Here is a 12,445-nt window from a genome sequence, read left to right as displayed (position 1 = left end):
ATAAGGAAAAAAATATAACTATGAGATGAATTCAAGTGCAAACACTGAAGATTGTAAAATATTGAAGAAAATACATGGATTGATTGGACCACAAGATGACAATTATAGAGATAATGTGGTTGTTCATTCTGTAGTTTTCCAAAAGGTCTCCCTGACTCTATTATAGAGTTCAACAGAAAATGGCAACCGGCACAGTCATTTGTTCTGTATTTGGTATTTGTTTCCTTATCAGTCATATTTCGCTATCATCACAGTCGATAACTAACGTTGAACCAACACGGAAAATACTGAGAGCAACTAAGTTATAAGTCAGTCATTCATATAGATCATGCCATCGCCATAGCCACCAAACCCAACCTACGGGGATGCCGGCACGAGACGCGACACCAATAGGATACTTCCAATGCAATATCCTTGAGAAGGTTGCAACATCTAGAATGCCATTGGTGCAATTCCTGGCATCCAGAACAAAGAATTTCATCCGAAGAGTTCACTGCCAGGCACTAATGAGGAAGAGGCCGAGAGGGTGTCAGAACATCACCTCCAAGAAGATGTGTGACTCTCACATGTGTCACTATGTCGGTGCTCGAGCCACCTCGCCACTGCTCCAGATCCAAATCGTGCATGCCGCTGTTAACAGTGAAATTTGGTAAGCCCGGAATAGTTATCGGCTTAGAGTCAACATCGGCTTTGAAGTCCTGAGATTAGCCGATGTCCCGATGAGAATTGTCAAGTCGTCAGCTGTCGGATTCTTGCTATATTCGGTTAAGGAAATTGATCTACTAAAGAAAGCTTATCCAGAAGAGACCGAGTTCAAAGAGAATGCGGCATGGCAAGTTATCTATTAATTAGGAATAGTTCGTTAGTTTCCTTTTATCTTTAGGAAAGTGTGTTTAGTGTCCTATAAAGACTTTATCTTGCCTTTTATCTTTAGGAAAGTTTTTTTCTTATCGGACAAGGACTTGTATCAACCCATGGGTATAAATATGTACACCCGGGGTCTATGTAATCTATCTTCACGATTAATACAATTCGGCGCATCGCCACCTTTTACCTTTTCTACTTTATTTTATCGTCCGGCGGGACTTGGCACCTGACGCTAGGGATGAAAACGGAGCGGATAGTTTCCGTCCGCTCCGGATAAAAACGAATACGGATACCTTTCGGATCGGATAATTCTCGGATAGTTCGGATACGGATACGAATACGGTATTTTCTCTCGGATACGAATACAAATATGGTATCAGGGTTTCCGTCGGATACGGATAATAATTCGGATATCCGGTGAACAGTGCTATTCGGATATCCGTAGAAGCCACAAGACATACCCCATTTCTTTATAACTCTATGACCTTCAATATACCCTTTTAGATTTTAATAGTAGTTCATCTCTTAACACTAGTCCACATTATTAATATTATTTAAAATTTTAAAAATATTTATAAATTATACTACATTTTATATAAAATGAGCTAATTATATATGTTGATATTTGTTTCTATTAGAAGTTGAATTGGTTTTCGTGTTCCAAGAAAAATTTGTTTCCGTATTTGTGTCCAATCATATTCGATTCTTATTCGTATTCGAGATAGTCCGTATTTGTTTCCGTATTCGAGCTATCCGTATTCGTTTCCGTATCCGGCAAAAAAATGAAAACGAATATGGTATGAGCATTATCCGTCCGTATCCGCTCCGTTTTCATCCCTACCTGACGCAGGGCTGCATCGATGTTCGATCTCCGGTGAAGGGGTAAGTCCAATGTTTCGTCGGCCTAGGCAATTGTATCGTCTACGTCGGCGTCGTTCAAGGCTGCATCAATACATTCGACCTCTTGGATTGCTCTGGTTTGGATGATATATTTGCCTACCTATTTATCATATGTCTCTGTTAATCTAGTCTTAGCATATCAATTTAGCTCTATCGGCTGCTTCTCGCTTTAGGGTTTCTGCCGGTATCGGCTAAATCGCGTTGCTAGATTAGATTAGCTTAGGCATCTACCACCCTGAAAATCAGTCATCGGCTTGATTGTCTAGATATTGTGTTTCTTTTCATACTTAGTGCTGCATCAGTTAAGTTTGATCTACTAAGTCGTGCTTAGAACCATAATCTCTAGCCTGCTTTTTGACTGCCAATAAGGGTTTCATCGGGGTTTCAGCCAGTGAATTATCTGGACGTTGCATCGGCTCATAAGGATTGCATATACATATAAGTTGAATTTAGCCGATGACAACAAAGGTTTCACTGTTTAATCTAATCTTGTGGATTTCATGACATCGGACCTCCAGCCGATGTGTGCTTTAACTTTCGGATCGATGCTTATTTATCATATCATTATTTGCCGATTGGTTTATACTGGATTATATTGTTATTTTATTACATCATCATCAGCCGATTGCCTTTATATTTATCTACATTGGACATATAGCCGATTGCTTAAACGCTATCGCTATCGGCTGGTATCGGCATCGGCTATTATCGCTATCGGCTGGAACTACTCCATCGGCTTGTTAGCCAATAGGCTGTTTGATCTACTATTTGCATATCTTGTCAGTTGCAGGATCAAACTGACTGGCACGCCCGCATCTCAACAACCTTTGGACCTGCACAGGAGCTAAGCAGATTTCCTAGGCCAGTGTGTTCGATTTTTTTCGTCAACAGCCGCCGATCTAGATCTAAAGAGAGGAGATGCCACCAATCCAGATTCAGATCCAAAGGGAGGAGATGTTGTCGGTCCGCTGATGCCTTCCTCATCCTCTCGCCTCGCCTACTCGTCGTCGCTCTCCAGCCTTGTTGTGCCAACCCGATCGTTTCTTGCCCCGTCAGGAGTGGGATTATGTGGAGAGGTAACGCCGCAGCCACCGTTGGCACCGATTGAAAACTAGTTCCCCGCTATTGTCTTCCTCGAGAACAGTTGGATTACTAGTTTTGTGGACTATCTCAGTATAGTAGGTATGGTAGAGTCACGTACAAATAAATAGATTTTAGACTCATAGAGCCTTTTTAAAATAGGATTTTTGAAGCATTCTTTAAGTAATCGAACTGAATTCGGTAAAAAACAAAATTCTGCATTTTTCAAATAAAAAGCTCTAAACGATGTGGGTCTCCATAACAGATACATAGAGACGACGAGCCCACGATAGTTTTCATGTGAAGTTATGAAGGGACCATTTATATAACATTCCAGTGCAAATTGAAAAGAAGATATATTACTACCTCCGTTCCAAAATATAACAAGTTTTAGCTGTGAATCTGAACACACAGTTATCTAGATTCATAGCTAAAAATGCTTATATTTTGGAGGAGGAGTAGCTTATACTATATGGTTAAAGAATGAAGTTATCAAGAGTTCCATCAACCATGGCAGTGCGCGACACTTTCTGTTTCTGTTTGCAACCACATCCACCACCTGTGTCTCTGTGGAGCCCTCCCTAGCTTCCATTTCTTCCTTCGTACTACTTCCTACCAATAATAATAATATTATTTCTTCGCTAACATAGTAGCATCATGCATGATGTAGATACGCATGTTTGGTGATTAAGGGCAGCCACAATATTGAACAAAAGCAGGTAACAAGTAATTAATATAGGCTTATAACCAGGTAAGAAGCATTGTGGGTAGAGACAATAACTACTACCGGGCCATTGTGCTACTGCCGGTAACAAGAGAATAAAGAACAATATTTTCTGTAGATATGGGAATCTTTTTGTACGAGTATGGCTATAGGAGATAGTTTTACAATGATTCTTTTTAAGGTGGACCCCACCTTAATTTGCAGAATAGGCATAGCACATTGTGAACTTTGTAATAACTGTTACCACCTGAACTCTGGGCCCACGTTATTATCTACTTTGGTAGTATACATTGCGGTTGCTCTAACTACCGTTTCAGCTGGTAGTTGCTGCCTTCTTCTTAAAATGGATTTCATATAAACATGGGCTTAGCTAGCTAGCTAGCGAATGCGATGGGATCATTGGACCCTGGCCAGATCGATCGAACTCATGCAAGTTTGTTATCCAGATAACCATTCCAGTGTATGAGATTTTCGTGTATTTTGTATCTTGGTCGATGTGATCGAGCTCTTTTATTGCCATGAGCCCATGATACAGTGCTAGCTGTATATACTTCCTCCGTTTCACAATGTAAGTCATTCTAGCATTTTTTATATTTATATTGATGTTAATGAATCTAGATATATATATATATCTAGATTCATTAGCATCAATATGAATGTGGGAAATGCTAGAATGACTTATATTGTGAAACGGAGGGAGTATATAGTAAGTCTCAGTTCTCCAAAATAGCCTTTTAACCCTTTATACGATCGAGTATTATTGTCAACGAAGTACTACTACATATATTTGGCAAATCAAACCATCTGAACCTCCTGCTCCCTGGATTCTTTTTTACTCGTGGTCTAAGACTTTGACATAGTTTTCAATGTACGTATTTTATTATATATTCATAAAAAAAACCACACAATGCAAGAGTGTTCTAGCTTCATGACTACCACCAATGCCATTACCACATATTAAAGCATGAGAATATGAGATGTCGATGTCCATCTGAGGCTCAAGCTTAAACTAATCAACATTATTCCACTCTGCTAATTAAGAGAAGATGGCAGTTAGCAAAGCTTTTTTGTGGATGACATCTCGCTGTCCCGTTTTCTCGCAGAATGCAGCTTCTGCTTTATTATTTCATCTTTTCTTCGTACTACACTACTCCTACCGGCTGGAGCGGACAACTAAATCATCGATTCCTTTTTCTTTCAGGATGCAACCCCGATTCATGTACTTTTTACTTGCAAGCCTAATTACTTGCTGATTGGATTTTTTAGGCAATTGATTGGATTATTCATTGTCACTACTAGAAAAATCGTTTTTCCAGATGGCCCAAAACAGTTTTTGCAGGCGGGGGAAGGACTGCCGGTATACTATCGCTCGCCTGCGAAAATCATCTCAGCAAATGAAAAAAATCCACCACCCCTATCCACGGGCGCCTTCGCCGGCCTCCCCCTCCGGCTGACGGCTCTCCTCTGTCCGCCACCCCACATAGGAGAGGGAGGAGCCAAGCAGCCGCCTCTCCTCCTCCGTTCGCAGCCTCCACATACGTCGTCATCATCGTTGTCGCGGCAGTCGTAGACTCGGCGCCGTCGTCGTCGCCTCGACTCGGTCATTGTCGCGTCGGCGCGTTCGTCATTGTCGTCACGTCGGCGAGGAGGGGAGCCGGCGGCGGAAGGGGTGAGGATGCGAGCCGTCGTCGTCGTGCGTCGTGGCCGGTGGCAGGGGCGGCGAGAAGGCGAGCCGGCGGCATCGCGCGTTGCGGCCGGTGGCAGAGGCGGCGAGGAGGGAAGCCGGCGGCGAAGGTGGCGAGGAGGTGAGCCGTCGTAGTCGCGTGTTGTGGCCGGTGGAGGAGGTGACGAGGAGGGTAGCCGGCGAGCTGTTTGTCGTCGCTCGTCATGCCCGGCGACGGAGGGGGCGAGGAGGGGAAGCGGCAAGGAGGCGAGCCGGTGGAGCCGCCGCCCACACCATTCCTCCTCGGAGCCGCCGCCAACACCGCCACTCGTCGGAGTCACTGCCAACACCGTCGTTGCCCTGCGCGCATGTGAGAGATAGAGAGTGTGTGTGTGGAGAGGGGAAATGAGTGGTGGGGAGAGGTTGAGTCGAAGATAAGGTTGACTTTGAGTTGAAGATAAGGACGACTCGGTGACTTAGATATTTTTTTTTGGTGGAGGCATGATTTTTGCAAGCGGACCACATAAGGTTCCACCTGCGAAAATCAATTTTTTCAGGCGGTCTACTTAAGAGGTCCACTTGCAAAAATAAAGGTATTTTCACAGGCGGACCTCTTAAGTGGTTCGTCTGAAAAAATTGATTTTTGCAGGCGGATGAAAAAAATTTACCCCGGTTTACATTTTTGTAGGCGGACATTTGGCTTCGAGGGTTATACCTGCCTAGAAAAATAAAAGGCAAATGTCGCTAAAAAATGTTTTTCTAGTAGTGAGTGCATATGATTGATTAGCCAATAATTTTTCAACAAGGTAAAGATGCAAATCATTCCTTAAATCTGATAAGCCAAAACAAAACAGACAAACAATAGATAGATAGATATTCAAGTCGGAGAGAATGAGAGAAATAGTTTTGGATGGAGACATATGCTGACCATTATGCATTCAGGAGCGGGAAAAAAACCAATTTAATTATATAGGTTAGATTTAATTTGTATTCTTCAACCATAATATTGGGTATAACGATTCCTCCAATTATCAAAACCGCTCTAAACGACTCCCTCGACAATATAGACAATGTTTTTCACACTTATATGTTACCTACGTGTTGCATGATCTGGTCTTGTGACGTATACATGGCATTACAATGATAATAAAAACAAAATAAAAATAAGACCAGAGGTTAGTGGCCACTTCTCCCTCTTTCTCCCCTCTCTCTCCCCAATCGAGCTCCCATCGAGTGGGTCAGTGGGATGGAGAAGTAGGCATCACGATGAGCAGGTCTCTTACCTTGTGTCACATGAAGATGTTGTCCATGCTCTAGAATCCGCCATTGCCATCGCAGTGGCAATGATGGTACTGCACTTCGTCGGCGGCACAAAAGGGCAAGCGGCAGAGGCAGGAGGCGGCACATTATGGGAGGTTTTGTAATTTGGGAAAGTATTTTCATCCCTCGAAAGGATACCACTCGTTTCCCGCATGTTATCTAAACAGTCATAAAAAATGAAAGAAATTGATAGGATAGATTAATATGCAACATATCGATGTAAACATGCAAATTCAAATTCAACTTCTACAAATAACAAATATAACTGCGAATTTTCAGTTTACTTTGTTTTTTTTTTGCATCTTGTAGAAGTCAAATTTGGCATTGTCTGTTTGTGAAGCGATATATTTCATATTAATCTATATTGTTAAAGTTTTTCAATCTTTTATTAAGTGGCATGGAAAAAATGAGGCGATGTTCCCTCGAGGGATGAAATTAAATCCATTTCCTAATCTAGGCACGTGAATCTTGGAGCATGACGGCGCAAGAGCAAGATCGCCGTCGCTTTGGTTGGTTCAAAACTATATGTAATTAGAAAATAACCTTCATGTTTAGTCTACGTATTGGTTGGGGCCTTTTCTCCTTTTAAAAATTCTCCAAAAAGATTAAAACTTGAGAGCATAATTGCATCCAGGGATCGGTTGATCAAACTGGGCAGCCATTCTGAATCAACGCAAAGTGAATACATTATCAATTATTAATCAATCATGTATTGTACCGGTTGGATCCCAAAGAGGACAGAGATGGAGCAAACCCAACTAGTTCTGAAGCTGCAAAAATGGAATCAATCAGGGTTTAGGGAAGGGCGCCATGTAGTAGAGACGAACGAATGAATCAGCTAAGCGAAGAACGAAAAGAAAAGCAGAGAAAGTACCAATCAGTAGATGGACAAGAGAAGGGAGAGGAGGCGACGACGAAGCAGCAACATGAGCATAAGCTCGGCGACTGGATAGCTCACAGTTGGCCCTATCATGGCAGTGTAGCTTGGTCTGCAACTCAACTCGTCATCGCTGTGTGCGCACACTCTCGTTCTGCGCTGCTAGGTTGACCGCCTGTCAAACCCCTCCTCTGGCTTCCTCCTACATCGCCGGTGGCGGCGGCGTCTACTGCTGCTGCCAAGAACACGAAGGCCACTTTTTTTTTTCTTCCATTTTTCTCTCTTGCCACTTATATGTGGTCCCAAGTTTTTTTTTTAATATCTTTGATGATTAGGCTGTCACATGAACATCATGTTAGTAAAAACCACCGTTAACACAACCATTTAAACGGTTTTAATAGTTGGAGAAATCGTGATGGCGGGTACTGTGGTTGAGAAATATGACGTATCAAATCCACAACTATACTTAAAGGAGTCAAAGTGAACCTTTTCCTTGAGGAGCCATATATATCCCTGGGGCCTTTCTCGTTGAGAATTGAGAAGGCCTCATCAACTTGGGCCTACATTGTGGTCCATATCCATGTGTACAGTGAAAATTCTTAGCTCTTTGTGTGCGTGGGCTATTATTCCTTGACACTTGTATTCACTGTTGGATCTAATGGGCCTTATGTTTCCCACATATTTCTACACGTCATGGCCCTTCCACTAATTCTTCTTCGGATTTTTTTCATTTTTTCATTTTTAATTTTTAATATTTACAGAAATGTTATACCAGTGAAAATATTTACAGAAGTAGACCAGGGTGGCAGGGTGACATGAGGGACGGACAGGATGAAAAAAACTAGAAAAATGCATTTTTGGCAGGGCGAAAATTGCATTTGCCCCCTTGCAGTCCTTGCAGAGGGCGGCAAGGGACCTCAGTGCAAAATGCGCACACCTTGCCGCTCTCCAGTTGGGCGGCAGGGGCTACTTCTGTAAATATTTTGGATGGTATAATATTTCTGTAAATATTAAAAAATAAAAATTTAAAAATGACAAAAATTCTTCCTCTTCTTCTTGGCTCAATCATTCAGACAAGTTTTAGAGTATACAGGTTCCACTAATTCTTCCAGGAGCAAAGTTTTCCATTGGCAAAATTGGTTGTGAATACTCTAGCGGCAGTTATGTGGTAAAAGTTGTCTGACAAATTTGCTAAATATGAGGCGCAATGTGCTCTTTCTTTGAAATTAGATGGTTTGACTCTACATGCTGTATATGTAAACTTTGCACCTTTGATCAATAATCTAAAACATAAAATAGTTGGACTAATGTGGCTTCATGACAAAAAAAAAAGACAGAGACAATTTATGTCGATCAATCATCCAAAGACAAAATAGCTAGTCTGGGTGATGCTTCTTCTTCATGAAAAAAAATTAGACTTAAATACACAGTTAAGTTAGTGGACACCATAAAATCAGCACGTACTATATGTTGCATCCAGTGATTTTCCTCTCTTCTCGTCGCTCACACGCAAAAGGTATATATGTGAAGTTTTAGCCATCACGTAGGCAGGCTCAAGTGTGATTCTCGGTTAGTTATGTATATATGCATCAAGTTGACTTATTAGCTGTACACAGTACACATGTACTACTCCGTCAAAAGAATTTAACCCTAACAATAAATCTGGACACACAGTTTCATTGCTAGAGTTTGTCTTTTTTTTTTAAACGGATGGTGTATATATATGTACGTTGCCCAGAAGTGTAGGCCGGCCTAATTCTAGAAAGCAGTAGCATTGTATAACTTGTTTTTGTTGTTTATGACATTAATTAATTGTTAGGCTATACACACATGATGATTAACGTACCTACCTAGCTTATTAGACCGAGGAGAAAAAGACATCGTCAATGTAATCATCATAATAATTAAATACAAAGACAATAAAGTCAAGTGTACTGGTTCGTACCGTACCCATTGGAACTCCAAATTAGACATATATATACACGTTTGATTGTCCAAACGTGGGCCAAACAATTTAATTTTAATTGTTTAATAATTTATGAGATGATCGTACTGCACTAGTGCAAATCGATCGTGCGTATATATATATGCACGTACGTGCGTGTCCATGCAGTGCGAAGTCGTCGATCGTACGTTTTTTGGACGATTGATAGATACATGAAGGACCAATTAACTCAATTATATAAAAGCCTAGCTATGTGTGGCACCGATTAACACGTACGTACGACATTCACATATATACTTGTAGCTAGCTAGCTGTCGATCGATCGATCGATTGTGTACGTGGCCATCCATCTAACACGTTTTCACATGAGTTCTATTTATCAATACATTGCCGACATTTTTAAGTTAATTTATTATGACCACCGTCCGGTCGAGAAATACTGTCAGCCTTATCTTTTTGTTTGTGCTTATATTTATCATCTAAAATTTAAACTTTCAATCTAAAATTTGGAGTTGATTTTGGGATTTATTTTTCAAATTTAAACTTAAACATTTGTCGTTATAGCACTTCAAGGGGTTATCTATTTGCCTGTGTCGTTTTTAAATGTCGAGATTGATTCAAATTTGTTAACACCTATAAACATTACCCACCTTTGTTCTCTCATGCTCTTGTGGTTCATTCCTCCCCGCCTCCCTATGTCCCAATGCGTCTCAACCTGTTATCTATGCACCACTGCCCTTTGTCTTATCGGCATTGGCACGTTGGCATCGGCCAATGCACACCCAACTGTTTCCTCTTCATCATATCGCCTCCCTCTCTCCTCTTCCACCACGGTCACCACTACCCGCTTCGTTAACTCTGGTGAGTTCCCCTACTCTGCCTCTCCTTCTCATCTCTGGAGGCTCATGCATGTTGACAGATCCGTAACCACCACTCTTGCCTCCTAACTACTCCAACTAGTGATCAAACTCTGCCTCCAACATCGGCCAACCACCCCCTTGCTCCGCAACGTTAGGGATGAAGCAATGGGCATTCCCTGTATTATTACATATGTATATACTTGACGAGGTTTAATACTATATTTTTTAGAGTAAATTTCACAATACTACAAATACTTTGAACAAATTATCACAAAACTACAAATTTAAGGTGCTATATCACAAAACTACAGATTTAACATCAAATTTATCACAAAACTACAAATTTATGACTAAGTTTTGCAAAACTATAGAGTTAGTAGCATAGTTATCACAAAACTACAGATTTTGGGATTTAAATCCTTAGCACTATTGTTATATTTGAGTTTTAAACGCCTAAGGTTTGAGATTATTTTGGATCTAAACTTGTAATTTTGTGATAACTCTGTTAATAAATCTATAGTTTTGCGATATTTAATCATAAATCTGTAGTTTTGTGATAAATTTGATGTTAAATCTGTAGTTTTATGACACATCATTTTAAATTTAGTTTTGTAATAATTTGGTCAATGTATGTAGTTTTGTGAAATTTACTCTATTTTTTATCTTTCATTTTTTGAACAAATCCACTCCTCCTACACTCTCGGCTCACAACCTTAGTTCTCCTAACCCAAGCCCACCAAACCCTAGGCACATGACACCTACAATTGTTGAGTGAATACATAACCAATAAATCATGCATCCACCACTAGCAGCATCATCGCCACCTCGCCACCCTACCGCACAACCACCCATTTCCTGGCTTCCACTTGCCCATAAAGGTATCCCTCTAAAACCGTCTCCTTCATCCAATATTCCACAGTATTAAGGGTTCAAATATACAATTTTAACATGGGTGAATATCCAGTGAAAATAATTGAATAAGTGAAAACCGTTAAAAACTGGACCTAAAAGTTTTCTAAATTTATAAAAGAAAACTATAAGAGGTAGGTATTAGCATGAACTACATTACCACTAAATCTTAAACTCAACTTAACTTGAAGGAAAAAAAAATCAGGTGACTAGTGTAATGTTACTATTCGTCCAAAATTAGTTTTTTTTCCACATGTCACCATCAGTTGACATGTGAGGGCCACAAAACAACGATGCAGATGGAGTGATCATTTTAAAGCTGTGGTGAAAAGGGAGAAAATATACTTATTTACTAATGTAAAAGGGGAGTCACCTTACAGCGATCCCCTCCTCCCACCGTACATGCACAACGCTAGAGAAACCGAGCAACCAAACGGTTCGGTCCTCCCCATGTCCATTTCAGTCTGCTCCTTTTTTTTACATTACATCCTAGTTAGCCCTACGTATGGGTTTGGTTAGCTGTAATGTACGAATATATGTTATGAGTTTTATAGGTAAATGGGTATTGATTAGCAAGAAATAGTAGTATGGATTTTGGCCATGTTTAGGCCTTGTTTAGTTATCAAAATTTTTGTCCAAAAACATCATATCAAATCTTTGGACACATGCATGGAGCATTAAAATATAAATTAAAAAAAAACTAATTGCATACTTTGCATGGAAATCACGATACAAATCTTTTGAGCCTAATTAGTCCGTGATTAGCCATAAGTGCTACAGTACCCCCACATGTGCTAATGGCGGATTAACTAGGCTTAATAAATTCGTCTCGCGGTTTCCAGGCGAGTTATGAAATTAGTTTTTTCATTCGTGTCCGAAAACTCCTTCCGTCATCCGGTCAAACGTCCGATGTGACGCCCAAAAATTTTCTTGTTTAGTTTGCAAAAAGCAAATTTTTAGGTGTCACATTGAACGTTTGACCAGATATCGGAAGGGGTTTTTGGACACGAATGAAAAAAACTAATTTTATAACTCGCCTGGAAACCGCGAGACAAATTTATTAAGCCTAATTAATCCGCCATTAGCACATGTTGGGTACTGTAGCACATATGACTAAACATGGATTAATTAGTCTCAAAAGATCCGTATCGCGATTTCCATGTAAGCTGTGCAATTAGTTTTTCATTTTAACTATATTTAATGCTCCATGTATATATCTAAAGATTTGATGTGATATTTTTGGGGGAAAAAAATTGGAACGAAACAAGGCCTAATTGAGGATGCAAGAGAATCCTAAAAG

Source organism: Oryza glaberrima, chromosome 12, assembly GCF_000147395.1.
Source record: "Oryza glaberrima chromosome 12, OglaRS2, whole genome shotgun sequence".
NCBI classification, from domain to species: domain Eukaryota; kingdom Viridiplantae; phylum Streptophyta; class Magnoliopsida; order Poales; family Poaceae; genus Oryza; species Oryza glaberrima.
The sequence above is the reverse complement of the archived record's forward strand: the minus strand, read 5'-3'. Positions refer to the sequence as shown.